General features: G+C 42.0%; 1 protein-coding gene and 1 long non-coding RNA gene across 3 annotated transcripts in view; one reads left to right on the forward strand and one right to left on the reverse strand.

Moving 5' to 3' along the window:
* LOC146501320 (uncharacterized) lies at positions 1-23,736 on the forward strand. The gene is made up of 2 exons (XR_014869582.1): positions 1-10,064; positions 10,379-23,736. It is a non-coding gene; the product is annotated as an uncharacterized LOC146501320 (long non-coding RNA).
* Positions 1-23,922, reverse strand: part of runx2b (RUNX family transcription factor 2b) — a 132,554-nt gene that overhangs the window by 42,273 nt on the left and 66,359 nt on the right. The window lies entirely within an intron of this gene.

Consider the following 23,922-nt stretch of genomic DNA (forward strand, 5'->3'; position numbering starts at 1 on the left):
TATTAAAAATAGACAGCACATTAAAATGTGGGTGTTTTTTAAAAACATATAAAATAGCATTTAAATACCATGCTTAAGCAACAGTCTTGAACATTTTTAAATAAAAGCCAAAGTCCACAATAAACAAATGTATCACTGTATCTCCAAAAAAGACCGAAACACACAGTCAACAAATCAATTAACACTACTGTGTAAAAACCAAGCATACTGTCATATTGTAGCAATTGAGTCTGAGCCCTTTTTGTTTCAAATACTACTACTAATATGTCAAACATAAATTATAACACCACTCCCCCTCCCCGAGAGGCACAACAGCATTTCCACAAGTCTTTGCCACCGACCTTATTTTCGTACAGCGAAACATTTTCCTTGGCGCGGCGCTTTGTAAATATTTGCTGTCTAAAACAAGAACATGCCTCTTGAGTTGCAGCGCATGTTACAGTATCCTTAGGGAAGGGCCATTCACATCCTGCAAACACACCGACTATCACAGACAGTACCTGTTTCCGTGGCGAAATTTAATCGATCGTGTCATCCGTGCAGTTTGCGTTCACTCGAAATAGAAAATATTTAAAACCCCAGAAGCAGCCTTCTGCAGTTGTTAGACGCTCTAAGTTTTAGATCACAGCAGTAAAGACAGACGCTTGCAGATCTGGATCGGTTTAGCGCTCGATACTTTAAGTATTTCAAGAATAATATTTAAGGTCGTGTATAAACATTTTTAGGGTTACTGCAAATGGATGCTTTTCTGTCAGAAGTATTAAACTTTAGGACAGAGTCCAGCACCACCGAGTGCCGCTGAGCCACAGTAAATTGCACGCAGTTTGATGGGGATATAATTTGCACATCGTGATTGAATCTAAAACATGGAACGAAAAGTAAAGCAGAAATGTCAAGCCCCGCTCACATGGCAGGAAACATAACTTCTTGGGTGGCACGGCATGTGATAAACAACGTTGATGGCGAAAATCTGAACTGCGATGATGCTGTAGTGTCAGATATCTCGCATGAATTCTGTCCGGGCTGCACAGATTTCAACTTTGCAGATGCCCCCCCGCCTGATACAGCAGCAAAGTTTCGTTGAAGTCGGCCCATCTCGCTGTCAGGTCAAGGTTCACACACCTTATGAAAAACCACTGTGCACTTTTAGCTGGTCTTCAAATCTGAAGATTTAACTCCCTCTAGATCAAATCCAGATTAATCCAAATGAAAGGTTCTGACTTTGTTGGTATAAGAATTGTTTTTGGAACTTTGTGCAGTTCAGCAGAGCTCACTTGAAAAGCTATTCATCGGATTTAAGTCGGCTTGATTGGAAGAATTTTTCTCTGGAAATTATGTAGACGAGAGAAGAGCCAAACACGGCAAAACCCATCCATGCTGGTGTTTAGAGCTCATAAAAAACACTGTTTTTATATATATATTTATATATTTTGCACATCCAGGCCTATGTATAAATGTATAAATGCAGTAAAAGGAAATACTTAAGTGTACCTCGTCGCTTGGGGGTGTGCTAACAGTTTGAAGCTTTATTCTGTAACATTCGCACATCTTGCTGGCTTGTTTTATGTGCAGGTACTAATGTTAAAGGCTGAAATATAATGTGGAATATAATATTTCATTCATTACTGGTTCTCCACTGGTGGCCGTACACTAAGCTTGCTATACTTGTGTGCGGCGCTGAAGAGCTTGGCCATACTCTGAGCTCTGGCCAAGGTCTGCCCTGAGGACTGTGGTTGATGGCCCACCCTGCCAGACACTTTCCCTCTTCTACCACTCAGGACCACACACCTTCAAATGGACTCGCTTTGTTATCACAAGCTCTCGCAGACACATAATAGAGGTATCGTGTGTTGGAGCGCGCTTAAAAAAACGACACATGCTATTAACGCAGCGTGTGTGTAACGCAGCGCTGCTGTTTCCTCGCTCTGTCGCAGCAGATGACCTTCGCAGACGACTGTTTTCAAAGAAAATTATTTCTGAAAAATATTGGGGGATAATGACACCTAAGATGGGTTAAAATGAACTCGGGCTGAGGCTGTCTGGATTCGTCTCGTCGCGAAAGCTAAAAATGACGTGACATAATTAGCCCGGAGCGAGACATTACACACACGGACGGATTACAGTATTAGAAAAGGAAGGGCTTATTAATAGCCCCGTTGGCTCGTGTTGTGTACTCTCTCTGGCGAGGCATCAGAACGGCCCGGTCGGGCAAACAGGCAGGTACAGTGATTCACTTTAACAGGCGACATCTGTAAAACGCCAAGGTAGTTTACACTGCGGCCGGGCCCGAATTAACGTGCTTTCGTTGGAAACAAACACCACTTGCAATCAGCTTCTGTTGGCCGCCGCGCCACTGGTGTGAACGTAAATATCCCCTTACGCTGCTGCTGAGGCAGAACGGTGACCTGAAGCAACAGAATAAAGCGAGCGCCACGCAGACGTTCGCTTCAACGGGATCCAAAACTCATGGAAGTGAAAAACTTAATCTATCGCGCCGTTTCGCCAAGAGGATGTTGATGTTCTTTGTGAATTGTTTGGTGAAGTACGGTACGGTATAATCTTAATGAAAAGTAGATGTTTTTCTTTTGGAGTCCAGCAGCGGTATCTACATCTTCCAGTGACTTAAGGACCTTTCTTGTGGTGTCTGGACAGCTGTTTTTGGAGTCACAGCTATGAGGGAAAATAAAGTCGGCCTTTAAGTAATAAGGGGAAATGTTTAATATCGAATGGCGCGCGCACAACCTAAACACACATTAAAAATAGCTCTTGGAGTTGTGATTACATAAAATTGCAAAAAGGAGAAAGTCAGATCGCCGGTGGAGGCTGCGATGAGGCTGTGGCTGACCACCGAGAGACTGAGCCATTTCTTCTTTTTTTCCCCTTCTTCCATTCCTCATTTTAATCAAGGGCCAGTCCAGGATAAACAGTGCCTACCTACACTGCAGTTCAAACAGCGAGGCCCGCTGAGACCCAAGCGATGATTTCTAAATGTTCACTGACAAGTTGGTTTAATTTGTGTGCTAAGTAGATGGAGTTTGACTTATATATATCTTCCTTACTCTGGCGTGCATACCAGTCTCCCGCTATTTCTCCACCTCTGTGAAACTTCATGGTGCTTTTTGTATGAAAAGCATACTGGTCCTCCACAAATCCTGCTGTCTGGTTTATATATGCCATGCTGTGTTAAAGGTGAGGACAGGTCCCGCCGCTGAGGCCTGAAATGAAACTTACAGCAGCTTCTTCAGACCAAAGACCATGACTGAGGACCTTGGTGATGTTCCTGCTTCTACTCTATTCAGATTTCCTCTACAGTCCGCGTCCGCTGAGACCGGTACAGTATAGTTGCGGCCGCCTGAAACCCTGTCATTGTGTGGTCAGTTGTCAACAGCTGAGAGATTTTACTATTGCTGCTAAGGCCAAGGTTGACAGAGTTCAAGTGGCTGAACTGCTAAGTCAGCATTATAATTACAATGCACCGATGATACAACTGTACGGCAACAAGGCCCGGGAGTCACATGACGCCCCCGGTCACATGATGTCGTCACTCCAGGCAAATGTCAATAACAGAAATGACTGGGTGTCATTCATCTCGTGCGCTAGGAAGAATAAATTAACTCTGCGCTGGCCGTGACTCAAATCTGGGGGTGACAACAGCCAATCCCAACCTGAATGAGCTTTCAGATGAGCTGCCGATTATGACTCTCACAAACTCGGTTTACTTGTTGAGGAGAACAAAGTGTGCCTGATAAAGGCAGACAGTGCTCTAGAGAAACAAGCTATTATGAGGAGGAGTTCGGTGCTGTGTCACTGACAATGCAGCAAACAAAAGGCTCCGTTGTCTTCTCCAGCCGGTGGGTTCTTTTCTTTTTATTTTTGTGGGGCTTTTGTGATGGATAATTGCCCTCTTCACATGATTTCATAACGCTGTGACTCGTCTTTCAGTCCCCGTGTAAGACAATAACAAGATAAAAAAAAAAAAAAAACGGGGGAGAGGCGTAGGGAGGTCTAAATCTGAATTTTTGACATTGTTAGAAGTGGCCGCTTTTCTTCCTTGTGGTGTATAATTTTAGAAAGATGTACGAGCAGGACGCTGACTTGAACCAGTCATAATACAGCCTGGAGCACAGGCACACAGGCCAGCTCCCAGAGTTCACTGGCGGCATTGTCTTAGGATAATCACACAACTGTACCATAATTTACAGCCTTACATCTTATTTATATCAGAATATCAAATTCGAATCATATGGGGGTACTCCAAAGCCACGCTAACCTAGATTTATAACGACAAAAAGAACGCTGTCATGGCGTTTAGGATTGTACACATTTTCCTATTTTATTAACAATAAATCCGTAGAACAATGAGCACTGTTTCGGTTTCGGGATTTAAAAGGTGATGTTTATCACCCGCATCTCTTGTAAGATTAATGTTTCCGTGTTGCTGACAGTATTATGCTAAAGTCTGCTGAAACCCAGTACAAATGAGTGTCTGTGTTTCTACCCCAAGGACTGGGCTGAACTGTAAACATTGTTCTCCACACAAAGCCGACTGTACGTGCACAGCGGTAACCCCCGGGGCATTGTCTATTAGATGTTTGGTAGGTATGCAATCCTTCTTCTGAGTCAGCAGAGATCAATCCAGGACAAGCCAACTGAGGAATGTATTTACTCCTCGTGGAGAAAACACTTCACTTCAAACAGAAAGCACCTATCATGTTATGATTATAATACATGTAGGAATTTCACTTATTTAAGAGCGTAGTGGAATACACAGGAATGCATATATTACAGTATAGACAGCACGAAACACGTTCCGATATGCTTTGTTGTAACTGAAAGCAGGTTTCAAGCGACAGCAAGAAAGTTAGAAAGAGTCCATGCAACAAAGCGTGCGACAGGAAATCTTTATATTATATGTAAACAAATAAGATTTGCAAGTTAAATTATGTAGCAGTGTACCAAGAGTAAATACAGTTAAAAAGTTACCACTAGGATGTCTTGTTTGAAACAAATTTGCTACTATTAACACTACCTTATAAGGTCATTAGTAATTCAGTGGCGTCAATCTAAAAATATACTGATATGGTTTGTCCAAATCTATGATTAAATACCCAAAGTAAACATCTGCACGTGTTCAAACACAAACACACAAAGCGTGACGTGCAGTGCATGTTTTTGATGTTGATAGTTGGTGCCATCTGTGAATGGAGCCTTGTGGTAGCAACATATTTGCATGCAGCATGAAAAATCATTCATGAGATCTAAACTGGCAAAAAGAGCCTAATGCAGTTTCATTTTCCTCGTACGTTTCTGCCCGCTGCAAGAGCGCCGTCTTTATTTCCAAACGACGCACAAAGCTACAAACCCTTTTTATCCCCGCAGCCCTAAACTGATCCAAACTTTTGAAGGGTACAGCCACAGTTAAATGAGGTTTCTAATATGTGTGCTTTGAACTCGACACTCACATAATGTTGCCTCTACAGCCCTATTTTGCAGTTGGTGGTTTTGGGATGTGTAGCTGTGAATTACAATGACTCCCTTTTCTTACTCTCAAAACATTCCTGCAGCCTGCGAGATGAGATGCTGGAATCCGAGGCATGATGCTAATTTGAAGACAGAATAAATCTATAAATTTGACTTAGTCTCTTGCCTGGGGATATACCGCCATGATAATTACAGGTTGACTTTACAGACATGCAGACATCTCTCATCTGTGTTGCTAATAGTATAACCAGCAGGCTGCTACGTGCTCACTCAATGTCTAGCAGTAGGGGTGAGCGGAGGTAAGCTGTAACAATGATATCATTATAAGTAGAAATTGGTCGGCTCAAATTGCATGTTGTGATGGTAAAGATTTACGGCAGTTTAAAGAGAATTATCTGTTTGTCGTTACACCGTGTGTCGTTAATGAATAATTCTGGAATAACCAATTAAAAAGAAACACATTCACCAAATCCAGATGTTACGTTTACGGTCGGGCATTAACTGGCAGCCAGAATTAAAACATATTGGTGAATATGCTGCAGTGCTTCCATAGTCCCTGGCAAACAAACGTGTGTCCCCTTCAACTGGCAGTGTGGCTATCTGAGGAAGATCTGACACAAAGCATAACAGATGATATGGGAGGACATTGCTGCATCTGGTTGCAGTTAAATCCTTGTTTTGCTGTGTCCTTCAGACTTGGTGCCATAGGCCCAACAGCTCAAGCGAGTAGAGTTCATATGAACACAAAACCAACATGTGGTGCCTGGAAGACTCCCCACAAAGGTCAGCTCCAGGACTCACCGGCCCAGGAGACAATGGATCAGGACAGGGTGGATTGGATCTGTAGTGCAGGCCGGGGAAGGAAAAACACTATAAAGGCTTAAGGCGTTAAAGGAGACCATTGGCCACTTGGGGAGGTTTACTGAGCTAGAATTTTAGAGACGAGGCAAAAAGTAGACGCGCTCAGATTTAATCTACCCTTCTAAAAAAAATGAAAATGAAAAAAAGAGTATGCTTTTCCTGTTTCTCTTTTTCTGTGAAGATGAGGGTTTTCTCAGCTGACTGGGTGGGCTGGATGAGCTCCACATTGGTGACCAATCAGAACAGGTAAGCCTTTCGTCAAACCCATCAGAATCTCTGATTCTCTAATACGTGACGAATTTGTATGTGCAGCGCTAACATGCTCTGACAACAGTTCCACCCAGGGTCGGTCAGCCTTTCTGCCTCTCCCCCTGCATTTGTAGGAGTTCATCAGAGGCACTTATATTGTTTTTGCATGGTCAGACTTTTCCGGGTATTTTTGCGGCCTCTTGTTTGCACACCTGGCGGAATTGTGAAAGTTTGTCTTGGGTCATGTGTGTTTACACACCCCAGGCCCCAGAGGTGACCCCATCACGCCATCGTCAGGGAGGCCAGCACTTGCGTGTGGCGATTTCCAAAGTGGCCAGGCTTGGAGAAGTGCCACACTGCCTGTGCTGCCTTTCAGCAAACTGGCCCCGCTCTGGCTGCGCCGGGAATGGGAAGGGGGCGTGAGGGGGGGTTACTTGTTGGCAGGGCTCTGCAATGTTTTCAGAAGCACAGACTTCTGGCAGCATCGCTCAATATGATGGAGAAAAATGCCTGCTGCTAATGAAAGCCAGCAGTGTCTCTCCAATTGGACCTCAACCCAAAAGGCATTATGTAACTGAGATACCGTAAACATTTCAAAATTATCTCTCAACAAATTATCAGTGTTTATTTTTTCCACATTATATGTGATGTATTTGAAATAGTTTGTAATTGAAGGAAAAGCTCTGAATGTAGGCAACGTTTCTTTGGAGACCAAGGACATTTAGTCTGCAATTATTTTTCTTTTTCATTAGCAAACAGTGCTTCGGCGCGCAGATTTCAAGAAGGCAAACACCAGGAATATTTTCTAGATGTTATTTGTAAGGACCTAATTTGTATCAATAAGCAGTCAAAATACAAAGACCGACTTTAGGTCAGTGCTGGCTGTTTTGTTCAGGAGGTAATTAGAGTTCTGCCACTCTAATAAAATCAATATCCTGCCTTATCGGAGACACAGCACCTGCAATAATCAGCGACTTGTGAATGCTTCTCTTTCACTCGTGTTTTGACAGTGGTGTTTTTGGCCCGAGCCCAGAGCTACACCTACAGTATATATTGGTCAAATATTTATCTTGTTCCAAAATACGTGGCTATATTGAGATGGGAATAGGGTTAGATGATTTAATGGGCACACCATAGGACTTTCTTGGGTGCCAAAGTTTTGCACTTTTGGTGGTCTTTTCAGACACTCCAAGGGTCGTTTAGGAGACCACGAGATGCCGTGATTCAAGACCCACTGAGGGGACATGAAAGTGTGCAAAAGATGGAAGGGTCTGCACAGCAATTACTGCTCATCAAGGAAAATTTCAAAGGGTGACTAAACTGTTGAATGTCTTGCACATGAGAGATTTACAGTTTTTCCCCTTGCTGTCTTCCCTAAAGAGTCGGGGTGGGGAAGAAACATTTTTATGTCTGTACAGACATCACCGCCTCACAATTAACTATAAGCTTTTCTTTACTGGAGGAGATCTTTTAAGATTGTGAAGTTTACCAAAACCTACATTTGAAGAGGCATTCCAGCCTATCCAATGTACATATTTGCTGTAATGTTTACCGACTCCTGCTCTAGTGAAGTATTACCATTTGATCCCACTGAAATAACAGAAATGAGACATTAAAGACAAAATCCCCCTCAGTCTTATTTGGAATTCTAAAGCTTCCTCTCTTTGACTTTTATGCTGCGGACCAGCATAGAAAATGTGATTTTCCAGCATATTAAATGAACCAACTTGCACTCAAAATAGATTGAAGGAACACTTCATCCTTAAAGCTGTTTCCTCTGGAAGACTCCTTGCTCTATTTGAGAACTGAAGAAGTTTCTAACTCACACATCGCACTTCATATATCACAGTTACTGTCAACTGTCATAACCTTAAAAATAATATTTGTCTTGTTGTATTTTTCTCCGTGTCATGAAATTTGATGAAATGATCTAAAATGTCTTTTTGTGTTGTCTCTTGGATAACCAACCACAGGAATAGACATTTCCACGAGGCACGACTAAAGTTACAGCATGAGGGGAATGAATTAATGGATTAGAGTTCTGCTTTTTCACTCTAAAATGTAGTACTCTTACCTACCACGTCAGGCTTGGTTTAAAAAGCATTAAAAGTAGTTTTTATTTTCAGGTGTTGATACGAGACAATCTGTGGGGGCCAAATAAATGCACTTCTAAAAAGGGTTTTAACACATTCACACACTGGCTTTATCTCTACACTTTCTTTTTTTGATAGATATTAACACTATGTACACAGTGTGTGTGTGTGTGTGTGTATATATTTTGAGTTTTTCATTCAAAAATTTAATGTTTACAGAGCTTGCAGTAGGATTGTGTTGAGGAAGACAAATTGGCCCATGAATATTTTTTTAGTGTAATTTCTCCATTAAGACGAACATTATGCAAAAGTATTAAAACAACTATTAATACATGTGTTCAGTGCTAGAAAATAGTTCCTGTCCATTTAATTAGGTTTACCAGTTCATTTTTAATATAATAAAATAAAACAAACCTATTTATTTAAACCATGCACACACACCAATTAACACAATTAACCCACAAATAACCCCCCTCCCCCGCTATACTGCATTGTTTGCTACACTTTGCACCATACTGTACTATACTGAACCACTTTAATCTCATGAAATTTCATATGCTGTTTTCACGACACTCAATAAGGCATTTTAAATTCTGTTTTTGCTGAGCTGATTTAGAAATGTTTTACATTGTCATCGATATCTTTAATATTTTTATTCAAATTTATTCTATTTATTTATTCTTTTATTCAGTTCAGGTGTCACTGGAAAAAAAACATGAGATGTAGGCTGAACAGGCATTTAACAGTTACATCAAGATGAAATTACCAATTCATTATTCTCAAATAGTCATTGATATAAAAATCAGCATCATATTAAATGAGCTGTACGATACCATATACTCCAGGATGGCACTGGTATAAAATCTATGTGATTCATCAAAAAGTGCCGAACCATCATATGGTAAATGGTAAATGGCCTGTATTTGTATAGCGCTTTTACTAGTCCCCCCTAGGGACCCCAAAGCGCTTTACACATCCAGTCATCCACCCATTCACACACACAATCACACACTGGTGGAGGCAGCTACAGTTGTAGCCACAGCTGCCCATATCGCGCCATCGGCCCAACACCAGTAGGCGGTAGGTGAAGTGTCTTGCCCAAGGACACAACGACCGAGACTGTCCGAGCCGGGGCTCGAACCGGCAACCTTCCGATTACAAAGCGAACTCCCAACTCTTGAGCAACGATCGGTGTCAGTGTTATAGCAACATGAAGTTCGCTAACACAAAATAACACAAGACCAAACATGTCTGAGAACGAGAGCGTCAGCCTCCTTTTTAGTGCCCAAAAAGGGAGTTACTTTAATATTATGGAAGTGCTTTGATTTAGCTTTAGTAGTAGCTCACTGAAAAAGAGGGATGGAAAACGCCATTCATTCTGTTTGCTCTAATACATAGGTGTCAAACTCTGGCCCGCGGGCCAAATTTGGCCCGCAGCCTAATTACATTTGGCCCGCAAAGCCATACCAAATTATTATTAGAGCTGGCCTACTGGTATTATACAGCTAATATATATATATATTGTTTAGTATTAAGCTTTGCTTGTTCCATATTCAGTTTTCCAGCAAAACTTATTTGAGTCCATAAGAAAAGATTAATTCTTATATCTAGAGAAAGATTTTTTTTTCAATAAATATTAATGTTAGCCCGCGACTTTGTTCCAGTTTTGAATTTTGGCCCACTGTGTATTTGAGTTTGACACCCCTACATACTGGTGTCTGCAAGCTGCAAATAATGTTCACTGTTTTCTATTTTTATCTATATAACAAAAAAACCCAAATACTGGTCCTAATCCTATATTGGTTAGACTCTACCAGACAAAGCACTTTTTTGTTTTTGTAGCAAAGTCATGTTTCAGTTTAAAAGACACACCATCACTACCCCAGTTGTTGGTAATGCATTCCCTTTTTAAATTCTGCGACCATACTTCCACTCTTACCATTTCTGTGTGTGTAAAATGGAGAAAAGCACTGTGGGATTCTGATAATCCTCTGTGAACCTTCCTAAATGTTTCATAACATGCAGAAACTTGGGTGGCCATGAAAAATGACATTTGACATTCAGAACTGTTTGCATTCATAACATTTATTACATTAGAGTTCAGTAATGGTGGTTCTTATTTTAATGGGCAGGATTATATGGAAGGCCGTGACGTTTATATTGAATCTGTTGCACCCAATTAGAGAGGAATGGTGGACACAAGGGTCTGCTCATTCACACGAGCCCACCGCCCCATTCACAAATATCCATTGCTCTAATACAACCGCAATGTCTTTGTGTTGTTTCAGGCGCCGTATCGCTACGTTTCATTTATTTTGGGGCAAACTCAAAATGAATGATGTATGTTGTATGTTGTATTATTTAAGCATAAAACCTAATTCAGCAAGACATGATCTTGCACATTACTGCAAGGCTGCAGGGAGTTCAGGTTTCATAGTGTCAGGGCTCTAAAATTGACATTATCTTTTGGTGCGAGTACAAAAATGCCACGGGGGAGTCATCCGAGGCCAAGTGCGAACCGCTATTATAAAGTCTCAAAAGCAGCAGCAGCAGCAGCAGCAGGTATCTTCTCTGGCCAGGTTTCCCTAAAGCATCTCTGTGCAACAGTAAGTTCATCAGGTTTCACTGTAAGCTGATGTGCAAACATGATCTCAGTGTTAAGAAACTTAACAAGGCCCTTAAGTCACTGGAGCAATTACTTCAAACAAGAGTAATTTTTTTTAACACAGAAAATGTATAAACCATAAACTACAGCTTTCACCAGATAGCTCAGTGAAAAAAACAGGCCTCCAGGGAATAAGGATGTCCCACCCAGGCTCATTCTCAGCTGGAGGAGAGAAAGATGGACTACAGCAGATGCTCATTGTGTGTCACATAACTGCATGAATGTGCCCGTATGATATACAAGTGACTCATCTCTTTCTAACAAACGCCTTCATTTTAATTTCAATTTATTGTCATGACAGCTGCAAGATAAAATATCACCAGTGGAGATACAGAGCCGAGTCAGAAAGCACGATGACTACCCACCTATTGAAGGCATGACTGAATATCAGGGCTGCTGCCAAGGGAGGGAGATCCCCTGCTAAACAATATGATATCACTTAATCCTGCTCCTATTCCCTGAGCAGTCAAGCTCACATAGGCTTTCCACTCAGTAGTGATGACTGGGCTCGCTGCTGATGAAAGCGAGCAGAGCCCCATTAAGCCTTAGGACTCATCGGTTCATCTGAGTAATTTGGAACAGGCACAGAATTAGGGGAGTGAGTGAGGGAGACATACGATAGAGAGAGACAAACAACTGACTAACATATGTAGGATTTCTTCCCTTTTGGTGGCATGTATGTTAAGGAAACAATGTGCAGTACACAGAGGGGTATTTGGTTTGATCTTTGGACATACATACAAGTAGGGATGGGTATCGTTTAGGTTTTATCCGATACCGGTGCCAAACCGGTACTTTTGAAACGGTGCCGGTGCTTAAACGGTGCTCAAACCGGTGCTTAAAGAATGGAGAACACACACTTTGTCCAAAAACCTCTCATGTTCAGCTGTTTTTTGTAAAAAGATAACAATGTTAGCCTTTTCTGCAGCTATGGGGCATATATGGTATCACTCTTGGCTGGAAGCAGTGCTTAATCAATGGAAAAAACACAAACTTTGTCCAAAAACCTCTCATGTTTAACCGTTTCCCACTTTTTCTTTGGTCATTTTAGCCTTTTTGGCCAGGGTGAAGGGAGTATCTGCCATCAAACAAGAAGACAGCCGCATGTAACTACGACTGTGTTTGCTAGTTCACCTTACATGCATTAATGTAATAACGTGGTTAGCCTACTCAACGTAAATTACACACGAACAACATTAAGCTACTCACGCAGAGAAGAACGGCTGCTGCTGCATCATCATCTTCATCATTTCTGCTACACTGGCAGGGCTAGGGGCCAGGACTCTCCTCTTTGGGTTTTTGGGGGATGTTGCTAACTCCGGGTCCGATAACAGGCACCACACCCGCAGTAGATGTGGTCGGTGTGAGGTCTCGCAGCAAGCTATCAAATACGGCGCATTTTTCGGCTTAAAAAAAACAAACAAAAATGCTATACGTCGCCAGGTGTTTCATCGGATTTGAGGTGTTACCTCCTTTGACAGTATCACCTTAAAGCACTTGTTGCAGCTGCTGAGTTTGCATCTTTTGCTGTGAAGTACAGCCAGACTTTTGACCGCTTCGCCTTGGGCATTTTTAATCTGTAGCTTTGCTCTAAAAGAATGTACGTACCTGGACCCGCCTACTATCCTCGGAAACGTAAAATGATTGGCTAGAATCCAAAGTGTATGACATCTCAGGAAAAAAAAAGCACCGAAATCTGCGCTGCTTTTCGGTCTGGTTACTACCGTTTATGTCAGAACCGGTGCCATCATGGCACCGGATACCGGTACCCATCCCTACATACAAGTCACTGTTGGAAACTGTTTTGTGAAAAGAGCCAAGACCAAGTAATAAATTTAAATTATTTAGAGTACAAACAAAGGAGAACAAGTTCCACAGACAAACAGTGTGGATTTATGACTAGTTACTGGACACACACATTCACAGCACATATAGTTAAGTCCATTTGTTTTTGGACAAATGGACTTTTTCTTATTTTGTACACAACCACAGTGGATTTTAGAAAAAACAATCATGATGTGATTTAAGGACAGGCTTTCAAAGGGTTTGACAAAATAACAGAATTAACTGGTTGGGAATTACAGCCATGCATACATTTCAGAGGCTCAAAAGTAATTGGACAACTGACCGACAAGCAGTATCATGGCCAGGTGAGGTCTTTTCTTTTGTTAATTCATGACAAATTAGGCAGACAAAAGATCTGGAGTTGATTCCAAGAGCTGAACCTGAATTTGGTAGCTGTTCACTATAAATCCCAACATGAGGTATGTCGATACAGGCGGTCAGAAAGATTACAAAAGAGCCTAAGGAGCGTTCAAATCAAAATCATCTAACCAAGTCAAAACACTTTCCAGGAGGTAGGTATGAATTGTGAAGCTCTACAATCAATAGTCGCCTTCATGAATGTAAATGTAGGGGGTTTTACAACAAGGTGCAAACCACCGGTTACACTCCTGGTCAGGAAGGACAGATTAGACTTTGCTAGAAAACATTTAAAAAAAAAAACCTCTGTGGACACAGTTGTGGAAAAAAAATCTTCAGTCACATGAAACCAAGATTAACTTGTGCCAAAACGATGGGAGGAGAAAAGTATGGCGAACCAAAGGAACGGCTCACGATCTAAAGCATACCGAATTATCTTTCAACCATTGTGGAGGCAGCGTTATTGTATGGACATGTACGGTTGCCAGTGGAACCGGGCCACTAGCGTTTATTGATGATGTGACTGTTGATAGAAGTAGCAGGATGAAGTGTGCAGGGATACTCTCCCTGCTCACAGAGTAAATGGATAATGCTTAAAAGCATACTTGAAATGCAACCCAAGAGTTTGTCAAGGCAAATAAATCGGATATTCTTCAATGGTTAAGTCTGTCACCTGATCCCAGTTCAATAGAGCAGACTTTTCAGTTATCAAATACAAAACTGAATGCAGAAAGACCCACAAACAAGCAGCAACTGAAGATGGCTGCAGTAAATGCCTGACAGAGCATTCAGTGAGGTCCACGAGTTCTGGACTTCAGGACTAAAGAGGTGCAATCTTTATAGTTCATGCCATGTTTTTAAAGTCTTGGAATTATAGCTGAAATCACATCTTGATTCTGTGATGTAAAATCTACTGATTAAGAACCTGACTGTGCATGTTCGGTTAGGGATTAGCTGGTTGAACGTACTGCTGCCTCCTCCTCTGTGAACAGTCAGGGACACTGGTGAAAGCTAACTTAATATTCATTATGAATCTAATGGAATGTCTTCAAGCAAGAGACGTGAGACAAAAATCACTGGATTCGTTGCTGGATAAAACTTTTGAAAACAAGCCAGTGAGTCTCAAAGTCAATAAACTGAGTAAGAATATACTGATTAGCTGTAACTTAAGGGGAAATTATGGTTCAGAGGTGGTCAGCGTTCTGGCAGTCTGTTGGCAGCTAGGGATTGCTGTACGAAGAGCTGATGTGAAACTGGGTGTTAAAAGCAATGGAAAGTGTTCACTTCAGCTTTTTCATGCTGTATTCATGCTTTTTTGTTGATTTGTTTGTTTGTTTTTCACACTTCTCCCATTCCTGGTGAACTCAGCTGTTGATCCCTTCCCTGTTTCGCCCCATTTTTCAACCAATCAGCATTAGATCGACATGCAATGTCATTCGCATTGAGAAACGTGGGTTTTTGGAGGACTGTACAGGAGTGCGTTTTTTTAGTTAAAATCTAATCTCCGTAGTATTGTACATTAAGCATTAGATAATTGTGTTTCTGAGCCCTTCCTGTTACCTTTGCTCTGCCATGATTTAGAGGAGTGATTCTCAAACTGTGCCCCCCTGGTGGGGCTGCAGCCAAAAACAGAAATTACATCATTAAGTACAGTTACATAGTTATTTAAATGTATTTATTCCAAAGGGAATTAAAATGAGGTGGTTGATTTATTTGTTAGTGATATTACTTTTATTCTGACCTAAATGTACTGTTCTTGGGTCACGTATTGATCTTGGCAATTTATAGATAACTTGTAGCCAACAACCTGCGCTGTTTATGCTTTTTTGAATAAAAATTTCAAGGAACTACATCACTCCCTCTTGTATTTTGATTAGACTGAACATTTAAGACTAGGTGGGCTTTGTTTTTAAGTGGGCCGCAGCAGTCTTGACTTTGGGAATGCCTGATTTAGAAACTTTCCAGGTTGAACCACTGTAAGTGCTGGGAAGGTTATTTCATTAAGGAGATTGAAAAAAAATTTTTTAAAAACAAAATAAAGTTGAAATTTCAGCAATTAAACCACTTTTGTGCAACAACATGGCAACTATACACAGCCTGGTAATAAGAGTTTGAGAAATCAACACAAGAAATTGAACAACTGACCACAACCTGGAAAAAACAAACCAAAAAATAAACGCCGAAGCCCATCTCCCTGATGCTGTTGCACTCAGTTTAACAGTTTAATGACTCACATTGTCCTAATGTTCTGTAAAATAAGACAGCGGTCTCCAACCTTTTTTGCGCCACGGACCGGTTTATGCCCAACAATATTTTCACGAACCGGCCTTTAAGGTGTTGCGGATAAATACAACAAAATAAAACTAGTACCGGTACCGAAAAAAAGAAGATTTATTCATAACACACGTGAAAAGACCCAGGAAAACTGAGTAAACGATAAAAACGGTAACAAAATAACACTGAAAACCAATAAAAACCCTGAAAACTATACATTTCACACCTGAGCATCAACTCTCGCGGCCCGGTACCAAACGACTCACGGACCGGTACTGGTCCGAGGCCCGGGGGTTGGGGACCGCTGAAATAAGCGATTACTGTACGATGAAAAGATGCAAATGATCAAATGTTACATAAAAGCTTTTTTATTGGAAAAATATTCAAGGCCAATCTCTTCAAAACTGCTGGTCTTAATTTTCTTTTTTGTCACTGTCTGACCACAACCCTGAACCGATACACTAATAACTCCTAAATCCCACATTTTAAAGAGTAGGATGAACACAACACTGAAAATGGGACCATTCACTCTCTTTTTCATGCTGTACCATCTCCAGTTAGTTGTGTACTATAAATAACTGGCGTCCCCTTACACGCTTGTCGCTCAAACACTTTTTCCATGTATATGCCTGTTAACAGTCTAAACCTCATTTTGAATATAACGTGTGGCGCCCTGGAAGTAAATTTTCCTCTCTGGCCTAGGGGTTCGCTTCTGGGCCATGAACTACATCTGGCTGGGACCTTTGTTTCATATACTTTCCCCTCCTTCATTTCCTGTGTTCTGTCTTCTTCTGCATGAAATAAAAGGCAGAAAATAAATTGCTGCAGAATACTTTCACTTCAAACTTTTAAGGATTATGAGAAGTTACATTTCAGTATAGTTTTAAATGAAATGTTAAACTAGTTAATAAATTGGTGACTATCCCCTTAAAATAGCTTAAGAAATTAATCTGTTCTCTGTTCGGTTGTATCAGCTTTATTAAAATTCCAAATGTGCAGTACAGAGCACATCCACTGTGGCTCATTTAAAAGTTGAAAGACTTGTTTGAGCCCTGCAGTTTCTCTAACTTCCGGACTATATAGGTCAGGGAAACCTGCCAAAAGCCTTCCTGCATATTGGGCACATGTGTTATGCCACACATCAATGACTGACATTTGATGTTTTCTACCTCTCCACTTCCTCATCGCTCCCCCGTCTCTTCTGGCTCCTCTCACCTCTCTGTTCTGCTTTCCCCCCACTCTCTTGTTCTTTTCTCTTGTCTTCATCTCCACCTCCCTTGGGTAGTGATTGTGATGGAGAGGTTAATCCGGCCGGCATATGGTTGCCATCGGCGGCAGATCTACCCATAATGGTGGATGGACAGTGTAGGCTAATCACGATCTTTGATCCTTCGCGAAACCCTCAGCTCGCGTGGCTCTGATTTCCCCGCATCGCTGCCACACTGAAATGAGGAGGCCCCGCTGCTCTGGAAGTCATTTCGGGCTTATTACTTAAGCCTCAGCGTATCCCCATTGTCTTTGCAAGCATTGGAAATGACTAGAGGCTGTGCTTCTGTGCAGTCAGTGGCGTGGGTATTTCCTCCAACTGTGCTTCTTTGTTGGCCAACTTTGTGCCTTCTCGCCCTCTTTCCACGGCAGCCAACTTTTGATGGGAGCTTTAATTTGATGTTGTTAAGGTTGTATGGTTTCAACTTTGCCATTTCTTTGGCTTATAGTATAGTCAGGCTTTTTTTTTGTTGCTTTTTTCCCATGTGAACTCAAAGCCAAACGTCCTAAAATGGCCTCCAGATTTATTGGTGAGCTTTTTGGCGATCCGAGCCAAAGCGAGAACATTACTCAGCAGCAATTACTACGGCAGTTGACAGGATTGCCGTTTGCCACAACCTACGCACATCCAAACGTCAAGGTGTGCAGTGACTGAGAAGCGCAGTGTTTTTGAAGCCTGCACAATTACAGCTTACGGACTTGGGTTATGTGACAATGTCATCATGGCGGGGCTGTAACGACACAGCAGCCAAGCTCGGGATTGTCGCTGGGACGATCGCAAACGCCTCACAGTAATTAGACTAAGACTCAGAGAAGGCATCAGTCATGCCCGTGTTCTAGTGACTCATGACCCTCTCAGCAGAGCTGGAGCATACACAACCGCACAGACACACGAGTCAGTGCCGCCTGCATACACGTGGAACCAGTCAGCGGACACGCAGAGCCTGGGCTGGTCTTAAGTAAAACGTAGAAGCTTTGAATAGATGATCTGTTTACAGGGAGAAGAAAAGCAGGCTATCAGGTTGCCAGATCTGGAATACATTGATGTTGATGCTACTCCCATTGTCAGATGAATCTGTGGATCTAGCTGAAAGACAACAGATGATTCACAGGATATATACAAACACGCCGACAGGGCACGGGGAGATTCGGATCTGTGTAATGTGAGCACAAGATTGCATCTCTTCCACTCAGTGACTGCATCCAAACGCTTGATTTCATTGCTTCTGCTTCTGTTTATTTCAGGCTGGTACGGTAATTAAAAGACCAATTTCAAGTCAATATTTAGACCATAAATTCTCTCACAAATAAAGAGCCCGAGCGACATAAAAATCTGCAATACTTATTTGTTGCATGAGATGAAGTTTTCCATCAAGACTGAATTAAAACGTTTGACAGCTTTGGTCCAAGTCGCTGCTCCTTTTTGTTGCCCAAAGAGTCAACAAGTACTGCCAGATCCACTCACCCCTGAGAACTGGAAAGAGCGGGGATATCTGACACAGCTAGAGCGATGGCGTGTGTCAGCCTTTTTTTTATTTTCAGCCCAGTTTCAGACACACCTTTGTGTGTTGCTGTGAAGTAAGTGGATATTTTCTTCAAGGATACCTCACAGCAGAGTTTGTGTGTTCACCAGGAGCTTTCAGTGCGTGGTTGGAAGACAGACTACGCTGCAGACAGATCTCTGGTTTAGCTCTGGGTTTCGCCTTCTCCCCCTGCTGCAGGCCAAAACTATGCAGATGAAAGTTTGGAGTGTAACAAAGTGATTAACAGCGGTAGCATGAACGGCTGAGGTTTGCCATATTTCTCCTGCTGGGTGGTAAGCTAATGGCCATATTAACATTAATTCAATTTTCTCCCGTCCTGTCTTTTCAGAGAGCTGCTTCATTATAGCAGCGACATTCCTGATTTTTACAACACAAGACTTTTTCCCACTCTGGTGTTAGAGTGGAGAAGACTTTTAAAAGGCTTCAGCGACACGCCAAAGTTTCCGAGAAAAAAAAAGAAAGAAAGGCAGCTGCTTTGCGACTCTTTGCTCTTTTTTGTTTTTTAAAATCAAACAGAAGCTGCGTTTGAGTTTAAAGGGCTGTTTGTGCACATTTTCAAAATGAGAAATGCGGACCATATCCTGTTATTGAAAGCCCGGGTATCTTTATGGTGGCCGTGAAGCACATGTCAGCGTCCCTCTCTGCGTATCAGGGGTAGCTGGGTGAAGGGGCAGCATGTTTAGTCATACATTAGGGCGAAGGACACTTAAGTGCTACCTGATGTTAGCGGGAGTGCATGTGGACACAGTGGGGTTTTTTAGGCGTGCCTCAGAAAGTATGCACAATAATTTTGCCATTTACTGCGGTCTTGTGATGGTGCAGTGCCGCTGTTATATTGGTTAGGAATGTACTATTCTATTTTCGACTGAGCCCACTCAGTGGGTTGTGGGCCACTACGGCCACTGGCCCACTCTTGACTTTTAAAGCAAAGACCGATGATTGGGTCTAAACCAGCCGACGAAGCTGCGAGTCTTGACGCAGGACATTTTTGAGGTGATTGTGTCAACATTTCTACAGTGCAACATCCTTTATAAAGAAATATGACAGAGAGCGGACGTTGAATTTCACCACAGTGTTTTCCCAAATTCTATCCAACAAATTGCCCTCCTGGGAATTCCAAGGTTTCTAGTTTAAATCCTCAAAAAGCAAGCAGAGATTGATACAAATAAGATGACTAATATAATGAGGAAAATTATCCGTCCCACCCCCTTCTGATTGCAATTTGACCACAATTTGTTATAGATCTTAGGAACGAGAAGCCTCTCAAGAACAATCCTCATTCTGTGGCTGGCTGCCCCAATCAGCCTGTGTGAACGGAGCTTGTAATTACAGAGCACAGCAGTTGTGTTTAAATGGCAATCCGCTTTGCAGTTTTTCACATAAACTGTCAGAAGCTTGAATCTGAAATGAAGCAAAATAAGCAATATTTCCGTGGAGAGTCCCTGCCAATAGTCCGAACAAAATAACACTTCCCCATCCAGGCCAACTGCTGTGGCTGGCCCGTTTATTTTTCCGAACATACTTCATCGATGGAATTTCAGAATTAACTGACAGGCTTAAAAATATTTATTGAAAGGGCACCGTGGCAAAATGAACATCAGAAAAAGAGGAATCAAAAAGCATCCATCAACACTGTTAGGGGAGTACGTGAGCGCGGTGCAGCTGTCACTTCGTTTCCACTCGTGCTAGATTAAATAAAGATCGAGCTGCAAAAAGTCCCTCTGTACTCTGACGTCTGCAGGCCTCTGGCGCTCCGTTTGACTGACCACTTGTCAAACTGAGGGTGAAAAAAAAAAGTACGGCGTAATCACGGCTCACCACAAGATGGAGTAGTTATTAATTAAAATAAAAATATATTAGCCCACATTAGAGCTTAGATGATTGGAAGGTAGTTATTTTGGAAACACAAAGACAGTGTTAATGTTAGAGGTATTAGTTGCTGTAGGATGACTGTCCCTATAGCTCTGTAGAGCTGGACACATGCATGTGTATTGATCCATCATGCCGTGCCGGTAATAGTAGCTGCAGTAGTTGCACTCGCGGTATAGTTAAGCTTTAAACCTCAAAAGCATTTCATATGTGAGCTGGCTTTGATTTGGAGCTTGAATGGGGGAATAATAGGGAGCAGACAAGCAGCCACACAAAGGCCCTGTGCCGCTCTAAGGGGTCTGGCTGCCTGGCTGTTGCAGGGCCCTGGGCTGAGGTTGAGTCTGAGGCTGGGGCTATAAGGTTGGGGTTTTGCAGAAGATGAAGCTGCACGGGGATTAGTAATGAAAGGCATGGATGGATGAGGAGAGTCAGAGGCGTGTCATCCTCTCCTGCAGCCTGACCCTCGCCTCAGATTATTTTATCACAGAGAAGCATCAGCAGAGCTTCGGGAGTGCAGGGGAGGAGGGTGGGCAGGTTGAAGAGCAGGCGGACTTAGGTACTCTGGGGTAAGATGGGACACGGGCAGGGTGCGGTTACTTGGGGCTGTGGCGGCCCCTTTCTAAACAGTGCTCCTTAAAATAGCTCCTTCCGCTATTTCAATGCTCGGTGACGGGTATGAAAGAGCTTTCTTTTTTAATCAACTCAAGCATATCTTTAACCGGAGATTAAAGTTTGGTGAATGGATAAAGAAGAATCAAGGGGTGTACCTTTTTGGGTGTCTGTGTAGCCAAACAGCAGCCGTAACAAAGAAATAAAAGAATATCTACAGAGATGACGCAGCCTAATACAGCTGCAATAAAGTTAGAACATCAACTATGGCTGATTTATTTGAAGTGGAAGGGAAGTGTTTAATATGAGACACATGGTTTCAATAGATAGCTGAAGTTCCACGCTACAAATTGCAGAAAGATGTAAAACGGGCTCTAAAGGAATTGGTCAGTGATAAATACATGATATAAGACAGACACAGAGTGATGCCATATGAGCCCGTTCACTTTCATTTTAGTAGAGCAGTGCTGTATTTATAGCGAGGTTTTAAAACAATTCAGATTACACTCAGGAAGAGTTAAACTTTTCCTACTGTGACGAACTGTGGAAAAACACCCAGCTCTGGTCCCTGTCCCTCTCTACACAGACAGACAGGTGCAAACAAATTTATCCCACAATGTGCTTCAGGGCCTCTGCAAATATGCCACGTCCCAGTCTGAATCTCCTTGCATTGTCTTTGTTCTGAGTCTTGCACTGAAAAAATAAACACAGTCAATCAAGACAGGAGGACACATTCAAAATAGTTTCTGTCACTGAGAATAGGAGCATCAATGCCACCATCCAAAAGATCTGAGAAAAGAAACAGTCTTGAGTACAGAACAACACCGTAGCTGTGGGTATCTGCAAAGTACTGAACTACTGAACAGATGCTGAATTATTAATCAGATTAATTCCTAAATTAGTAATCTGTATTCCTCACTCTGAGGAAGATAATGGGAATATTTTTTTTAAATTTTAAGACAAAAATTAGGCTCAAATTAAACAAATTTCTTTATTTTGTAGCGTAAAATGCAACAATTAGACACATCCAAGAATATGAATTTACTGAATTTTTGGTACTTATCGGTCAACTAATCCAGTGGTTCCCTTTTTTTGCTAGCCCCCCCCCCCCTTTGTTTTACAAGAAAAATGTTTGCGCGCCCCCCGTTTCTCGCGTGCATGCACATGCAAACTACACACACCCATATTTTGCTCCATTGCGGTTTCTTTCACACCTCAAACATTTAGTAAACAATTAAGCAAATACAAGTAATCTGCAATAAATTACAGGTAGTAAAAAAATAAACTACAAACTCTTTTACGCTACGTCCACACCTACACGTACATTTTTGAAAACGCAGCTGTTTCGTCCACACGTAAACGGCGTTTCGAATCACTGAAAACGGAGATTTTTTAAAAACTCCTTTTTTGCGTTTACGTGTGGACGAGGAATACAGAGTTTGTCACGCAACGTCAAAGGTATGTGCCTTTATTCACGTCACGCTGTGTGCACGTTATTGTTTACATGAGATGAATTGCAGAATGATAGAGACGAAGTACTGTTAATCTGACTATCTGCAGGTTTTACACGCAGTTACTGTCCCTCCATTTACAAAGGCAGAGGCGTCACGGTGTGATTATTTTACTGTATGTGTAATAATATTCAACATTGCTATCAATGCATTTTTCAAAAAATGCCTCTGTGCAAAATGGTTTTGGTTTAAAAACATAAACAGCTGCAGGATACTGTTTGTCCGTGATTTGAACAGCCCAGCGCTGCTCCAGACGCAGGGAAAACCAATCCTGCAGGGAGACCTACCTCGGCACTTGTGCAGGTGAAACCAAAGGGAAGATTTGCTTCACCATATTTTCTAGTCTTTGGCTTAGAAGGAAGTTGGTTTGGAAACATATTCAGCGATGCTTCATCTCCTGCTTTGCATTTCTGTGGGCGCCCCGTGCTAGCAGTGTCCAAGCATTTTATTTTTTCTTCCCCCCCTTTTCATACCGCGCCCTGCAATGGCTCTGCGCCCCCCCTGGGGGGCGGGCCCCACACTTTGGGAAGGTCTGAACTAATCAACGAAAAAAGGCCCACAACATAAAAATATAAAAATTTGCTGGTGTCATTCATCTAATTTATGTGGACTGGTCCCATTTCAGTTCAAACTGCTGTAATTTACAGTCACAGTAGTTTCTCCCTTTTCCTCCTCACACACAGGTGTAGAGCTAACAGGAGACAGCTGAGGTCAAATAATAGTTAATAGTGTTCACAGCAGCACTTTACAATACTGTGCAAAAGTCTTGAGGTATCTCTCATTTATTCATATTTTGTTACCAAGGAGCCAGCCTTTCTTGTAATTTGTGGTCTCCAGCAAGAGTTTTCCAAGATTTCTGAAGGTCTTTCAAAGTTTTTCTTTGGACATGGGCTCCTTTTCACTCATTTCAGGCCAGTCCTTGTACCTGACCATTTTCAGAGGAATGGTTTTTGTTTGGTAAGCTACTTAACGCTGACCCATAAATCATTTAAGCAGAAAAAAGACACCTAACTCAAAGGATGAATCAGTGTTGTGTCTACACATAACAAACAACTTAGCCAAGAACCATTTTTAAAAGGTATCTTTAGGCACTTTGTTACTGGAAGCCTCTTTGTCCCCATTTCTTTAGCTGAATGTATGAAAAACGCCAACGATCTGCTGTTCATTGAAGCATCATCAGAAATGTGGAAGTGCGGCTGTCAAGAAGCCATTTTTAAAGAAGGAGAAAAGACACAAGAACACAAGAACTGGGAGTGAAGTAAAGTGAGGAATCTAAATTTGACATTTTTGGTTGAAAT

This window comes from Neolamprologus multifasciatus, chromosome 15 (assembly GCF_963576455.1).
Source record: "Neolamprologus multifasciatus chromosome 15, fNeoMul1.2, whole genome shotgun sequence".
Lineage (NCBI taxonomy): Eukaryota > Metazoa > Chordata > Actinopteri > Cichliformes > Cichlidae > Neolamprologus > Neolamprologus multifasciatus.